Below are 7,500 nucleotides of genomic sequence, written 5' to 3' on the forward strand. Positions count from 1 at the left end.
GAAACGTACGATAGGATCTGAATGTGATCTATACCAAGAATCACAAACCCCACTTAATAAAAGAAATAAATAAATGTAGGCACCATTCCAAACCACACTATAAAAATATCGTTAACACAGATATCCTCTCCAGAAGTAGCCTAATGGTTGGGGGGGGGGAGAAAGAAATGAAGAGGAAATATGTGACAGGAGTAGGTAATATTATTGATTAGTCAGCTGTCCGAAGACAGGTCCCAACCTGACAAGATATACCAAGAAGACACCACTAGGCTTTTCCTGTCCCCCCTCAACTGCATACAACGCCAACGAAATACAAAGTACAATAATAATGTTGTTGTTATTAATATTTTTATTAGTAGTATTATTTTTATAATTATGTAATGAAAGCAGCCCGAAAGACGTGTTTGTATGCTTGCTGCGAAAATCTAAATGGAATTAGGCATCAATTAAACAGCAGTGGAAGCTGTAATAGATAGCACATGAGTATCTTAGGGACCTAACTGCAAATAGGGGACAAGCATCAACAAGTGAGAGTAAACCATTAACTAATCTGGGAACCCCCTACTAAGCACGAAAATGTCGTGTCACCTTCAAGCACGACTAACAGAGGCAAGGAGTAGGAAAGGCGAATCCGTTGTAGCAGAACATGCCAGGAGTAACATGAGGATTGGTAACAAAATAGGAACAGCGACATAAGAGAGGATAACGGCCAATAAAGTGGCCTGTAACATAGGAGCAGTGAGGGCTGTTCCAGTAAGAGCTACCACGAATCGTAGAGGAGTCCCGGGATGTGAAGTAGGAAAACCTCGCAAAAACACCTCCCAAACGGGACCCAAGCCCACACCCGAGCGCAAAGGGGATCGGCAGGAGAGTGTATGTAACACGGAGTAATACTGTGACCCGAAAATGGTAGTCCCTATAGAAGAAGAATGGCGAACTGTTGGAAAATCACACGCGGGTCAGAAATCGGGACGCCAGATATTTTATTAAGAGGTTTATTATGTCACACAAAATTAACTGCGCAAACGACACAGCTGTGTGTATTAATCTCTCCGACACATATTGTCCTAAACAGAGAGAGAGTATGAAACGTTTAATCCCCTTGGAGGTACTAAGAAAATGCAAACCTATGATGCCTGCAGGACACAAGGCCCCTAAAGGTACGGTTTGTTTAAGGCGATCATCGCCGGGCGCACATCGCCAGCGATTGTCGGCGGAGTTACTAGCAGTTGAAATGAATGCGCACAGTTTCTTTACAGCGAAGATCGCCAGCGCAGTTCGTTGAACGCGACGCAGATCGCTGGAGGTTGCTTCTGAAGCAAATTCAGGACGCACATCGGCGCATTCGTGTTCTATAATCGATATTTAGACAAGGTCATGTTGTAATATCGAATAGCTAATTTGTACGCGTTAACCACGTCTGTACGTTTTGGCTGCAAAACAAAGTCGTTTTGTGATTTTTCGCTGTCTGAAGACGAAATTAATATTGAATATGTGTCACAACAAAACGCCCTTTTTAAATATGAGCATATGAATTAATAAACAAATTAAACAATAAACCCTTACATTACATATTACATTTTTATCACGCCCGAACCCCAGAGAATTTCGTTCAGTGTTGGGTAAGGGGGAAATTCTCCCTTCTGTAAGTTTTACACCAGCTCCGTTGCACTAGATTTCGGCTGCCATAACCTCAATAATAATCTTTTGGCTGCAGTGCGTTATTATACAAAGTTGAATGGCAGGATTGACCTCGGGTCATATAGCCATCACTCGCTTATCAACATACAATTTTTATATATACGAGTACATACGTAGATCTTGTTACATTATATGCACATATAAGCCTACATTTTAAAATTTATTTTACATGTCTTTTAACTATCTCTTTTTATGTAGTTATTTAACTATCTATCTTGTACCAACAATAAAAACATGTTTTTAATTACTTTTAATTTGCACAGTCATCGTACGTAAGTACTTACGCGATATTCTGAAATATAGGGGTTTTTTTTTTTCATTGTAGAGATGTAGTTGATCGTATATACAAGTCATAATATAAGACCAAACGAACCAAACCTAACCAATCACATGTTCGTACATGTAAAGAGTATAAGCGGATTACGAAGGGAACTACCTCAGCGCTAGTTTAGCCAATTTCTTTCATTATTGTTTGGAATACACCATGTAATGTAATAATAATAATAATAATAATAATAATAATAATAATAATAATAATCAGGTGATAACCTGAGTTACTGCCAATCTCTCAACTGGATTTACAAAAATTGTAGGTAAATCAACATTGTGATTTTCAACTAAACTCAAAACATATTGAAACTGGTCAGGTGAGAGTCTGAAATATTCCTTAAATTTTGTCGCCGATTTTATAAAGATGTATCATTATCAATGCGTTAAAACAGAATTCTGTAAACCTATAACTGAATATTACATTAGTCTGCAGCTTGTTCCTTTTATAATACGCATGCGAGATTTTGATATCCGTCATCTACCTCTTCTAGAAAAAAATATCACCTTCATTATGTTGGATTTATTCATTATAATATTTAGGTTATGTCCGTGGCCTACATTAATTTACTTGTCCATAGGTAGCAGATGAGGGAATAAACAAATGGCAATCAACAGCGATGTGCGTCAATAAAGAAACCACTTCTCGGCGACCATCGCCGGCGATGTGCGTCCGACGATGATCGCCATAAACAAACCGTACCATTAGTAAGAAGATTCGATCTCGCTCAGTAAAAGCACTAGCCTCAACGCAAGAGCGCACCTCCTATGCAAAATATAAATCTTTTATGTCCTACCCGACAAACACAGAGTTACGAACTCTATCTGGCGGACACAATAACAGGAATAAATCGGCAACAGCAAGAGAGAGGACTTATGACAGCCCAAATCTGCCTTAAATATATCGACCAGACAAACATTACGTATGAAAAGCAAGATGTACAATTATTTTGAAACCGTAGTTGTTAAGAGCACGAACTGTGGCAGAGGCACAATGCGCCGAGACTGATAAGGAAAACCGTTAATGAAGTCATCACTGGATGACGTAAGATTATGCAATAGTGTAACAGAATCAATCAACGAGCGGAAGGAACAGAAAAGGAGCTTGAGAATATGTCGTGTGTGAACCAAGGGAATAGAGTAGAAAAAACAACAAGGAGGTTGGGAGCTAAAACCGTACTGTCTTTAACACTTCTTATATATATATATATATATATATATATATATATATATATATATATATATAAGGGTAATACACAATACACTATAACACGAATGGGAGCCAATTCGATAGTAGCAGTAGCACACAAAATCTAATATAGAAATTCGTGCTGTTTGTGTGTGTGTTTGTGTGTGTGTGTGTTTTTTTTTGTATGAGAGAGAGAGAGAGAGAGAGAGAGAGAGAGCGAGCGAGCGAGCGCAGATGCGCAAGCCACTAAGTGGATCGAAATTCGGTTACGGAGGTCATGGACGCCTCATTCAGACGCTAAATAAGGTAAAGTGTTGATAAAGCGTTGTATAATAACTTACTAAAATAAAATTAAAAAAATCTCGACACGAGAAAAGGAGATGTTAAGTTGACTACGACTGTACACATGGCGGATTTTCTCAATTTAAAGTGCAACTTTGATGAGCGGTTTCCTGGCGCGGCGGGGGGGGGGCTGCCTTAATGCAAAAATCAAAGTGTTTGCAGTGCCCACCCCCTCATGTCAACCAACCCCCAAAGCGGTCGTAAGCGTTGAGAGGGTACGAAAATAGAGAAATCAAGCGAGAGGAGAAGTGTGGATAGGGAAAGTAACGTCGCGACCTATGCTTCCGAAATGCCGACCGGAGCTAACATGCAGTATCATCCGTTCAAAAACATTACCGCCTCATAGTCTGTACACAACTTTTATTAAATCTCTGCCTCTGTGCAACAGTAATGGTTTTATTACTATACAACAAAGCATGACACCTCTGCGCAAGATATTACAGCAGCGGTCATCAGGACAGTGCACCCTCGAGCTAGCGTCACTTACTCGCGAATAAGACAAATCACTATCGTGCACCCGAGGTTGCTGACAGTAATGATCTCTCTCACTCTCCTTCCCACTCTCTCTCTCTCAAGTCTCTCTCTCCCGCTCTCTCTCCGTCTGAGCGTGTCTCAGTCCCTCCCTCCCTCCCCCCTACTTCACGCGACGGTTCATATTCCGAGACACAATTTACCCCTTACCCACTTCAGGGCATGCTGACGACCAATGAATTACAGTATCGAAGAGTCATTCGAGAACGTCTTAACATTACGTGGTTGGCGTAGCAGGAATAACACAAAAGATAAAAGCATCAGAGCGGAGCAAAGACAAATTATCTATATGGGTCTTCAATAGACACCGATTAGGTTTTCCGAACATGGTGGCAGAAAGGAGGAGATGTTAGAAGGATACAAGACCGAAAGGCTTATAATAAAAGATATACGTTTCGAAACTCGATTAGTTGTTGCAGGGCTTCTCATATATAAAGGCGGCTCAAGTTTTGGTGACCACCACCGAAAAATGGTTGAGGGTGCGAGTAACTTCAAACTTGCCACCTGCCAGTGTAACAGTGGGAGTCTACTATGGACGAAGTAATGACAGAGCCAGTGATAACTCTGTCTTAGCTATGCCTTTTGTTTTAAGTGAGAGTATATATATATATATATATATATCGGCCTGGGTACCGTAGTCGTTGTAGATAGCGCTGGCCTTGTGCGCTTGAGGTTGCGAGTTCGATGCCGGCCGAGTTCGATTGCTCGCAACTGCCGAGGTTATATCAGCGTCGCCGGTGTGCCGGAAGTTTGTCCCGCAGGAGTTCTTTTACAAGGCAACATATCTACTGGCATGAGCGAGTCGCATTTAAGCACACTTAAATGCCATCGACTGCGCGAACGAGACGCTATAAGCAGTAAGATGAGCTGTAGTCAGCATGTCAATAGTAGGATTAATAATGGCAAAAGAAGCTAATAAAAGCTATAATTAGCTGCGTAACTCTGGAAAAAAGAACTGACTAAGGAAGAGAGCAATGATGTGCTATGTGTGGAGCGTGGCATTTTATGAGGCAGAAACACGGACATAAGGACGAAGAGAAGAGTCTAGGAGCATTTGTAATAAGGATATAGAGAACAAGGAGCGAGTGAAAAGGACAGACGGAATAATAATTGAAGCTGAGCTAAAAAGACTGAGTGATGAAAGAATAATGCCGAAACTGATCAGGACGAGAAATAGAAATTGGCTGGGTCACTAAGAAGAAACTGGAAACAGGAAGCACTGGAAGTTATAGTGAACGGAAGGCAAGTTCGAGGCAGAAGAATTCAGACAACATAGAGATACATGGATGCATGGAGGCAGTTTCGTGAGGAGAGTAATGGCGAGAACTCGTACGACAGAATCGTTACTTCGAGGTAAAGAACATAATAATTACGGCCCTTTATACAGTCACAACCGCTCTACAACTAAAATTTAATAGTCACCCTATAAAGCGCGGGGAAAGAGGCGCTGTGATGACTCACTGCGGGCGATTGCGCACGTAGAGGTTATGGCCGTAAGAAGCGCGACTTCGATGCGAGGGGAGTTTACTCAGCAGCACCATATTGCACGAAGACACACAACTTCGCTCGTAGTTGCAGAAGATATTAAGTAATTGAGCATTAAAATATATATCATATTATTAAAATAATTTACATAAAGGATAAAATTAAAAAGTAATTTTGTATGGATTAGGAGTCTGATTATTGGAACATGTAGCTAATCGGCAATGTAAGCAGTGCCTCATTACTGGTGCCTTGTTGCTGTTACTTGTGAGGGTGAGACCTGTCTTCGGACAGTTAAAACACACACACACACACACACACACACACACACACACACATATATATATATATATATATATATAAAATGAAGCTCCTCAGAGTGCAGTTGCGGCATATATGTACATATATGACCACATAGTACAACTCACTTGAGGAAAGAACAAAATGATACATGCATCTCAAGTCTAAATACTGAATTTATTATGCAAGATGTAAAAATGAAATAATGTTGTATATAACTGCCGAGGTTATATCAGCGTTGCCGAAGAGCCGGAATTTTGACCCGCAGGAGTTCCTTTACATGCCAGTAAAACTACTGACATGAGCGTGACGCATTGAAGAACACTTAAATAGCATCGACCTGGCCCGGGATGGAACCCGCAACCTCGAGCATAGGAGGCCACCGCTATACCGAGGCCGCAAATATTGAAGATCCTCTGAAATGGATTCTGATTCTTGTGTACAGTACATCTATAAAGAGGTAGTACAACCCACTTCACGAAATGTGACAGAGGAAGAACGATAGTCTATATGCAACTGAAGCATATGTAATTAATGTTATGAAGATGATCCACTCAATCAGATTCACGCAGATGTCGACATCTATTATGTGGCAAAACATGACACAAGACGGTAAGCGACAGACGAAGAGCATATGTCTGTGTGGAACTGAAGCCTATATATTTTATATAATGAAGATCGTCTGAATGAGGTGGATGCAGTTGTGTAAAAGTAATATCGGGCAGTACATCACACTAGACGATATGTGGCAGAGGAAGAACAATTGCCACTAAGCAACTGAAGTCTACACACTATAATAATGGATATTTCATAAAGAACCTATGAATGAGGGTGCGGCAGTTATGAACATCAATAATCAATCATGCAGTACATCTCACATGACGATTTGTGACACACGAAGAACGCTTGATTGTATGGATCTGCAGTCTGACTAGCGTATCTATTCGGTGATATACGCTATGGAGGGGGGGGGGGAAGGTACATGCCGGCCGGGGGACCGGCCGGCGAGCCAGCCAGTCAGCCAGTCAGCCAGCCAGCTCGCCCGCCCGAAGCTCCCCAGGCCAAGTTGCGACATAGCGTGAGTACTTTGCAGCGTTAGAATGCTAGGATCCTAGGGTACGTAAAGCTCCTCCTGGGATAACGGTTGATGTAACCGCTTGTCAGCCTGGTGGGAAAGGCGCAAAGACTGAAGTACCACCCCGGAACTAATCTTAATCCAGGCGCGCATAAGACGCGTGTTGAAATGTCGTAGCCGGGTACTATATCACAGCATCTCCCGCGGTCCTCTGCTCTCCGAGCACGGCCATTAACGGGGACAAGTGTTTTTCAAAGAAATTGCAGCCAGCTCTCTCGATAATCCGTGCGAGAGCGTCGACTCGCCTATTGACTCTTAACACGGGCACTGCCCGCTAGTAGAACGAAAGTGTGTCCGGTGAGGGAGTACGACTAAATTGCTAGCAGTAATAGTAACGGAAGTAGTAAATAGAAGCAGTAGTAAGAATGTGGAGATTGATTTTTTTTTAAACCAACAGACTGCCGGGCTACGGCCTAGCAGCAAACTGTTAAATGAAACGTAAGCTCCCTGGTTGATCCTGCCAGTAGTCATATGCTTGTCTCAAAGATTAAGC

General features: G+C 41.8%; 1 non-coding gene across 1 annotated transcript in view; it reads left to right on the forward strand.

Annotated features, from left to right (window-relative positions):
- The first annotated feature begins 7,451 nt into the window (after positions 1 to 7,451).
- Positions 7,452 to 7,500, forward strand: part of LOC138694148 (small subunit ribosomal RNA) — a 1,903-nt gene continuing 1,854 nt past the window's right edge. Inside the window, exon 1 of the ribosomal RNA XR_011330821.1 lies at positions 7,452 to 7,500. This exon is cut by the window's right edge and continues 1,854 nt beyond it. This is a non-coding gene — a ribosomal RNA (small subunit ribosomal RNA).

This window comes from Periplaneta americana, unplaced genomic scaffold, assembly GCF_040183065.1.
Source record: "Periplaneta americana isolate PAMFEO1 unplaced genomic scaffold, P.americana_PAMFEO1_priV1 scaffold_58, whole genome shotgun sequence".
Lineage (NCBI taxonomy): Eukaryota > Metazoa > Arthropoda > Insecta > Blattodea > Blattidae > Periplaneta > Periplaneta americana.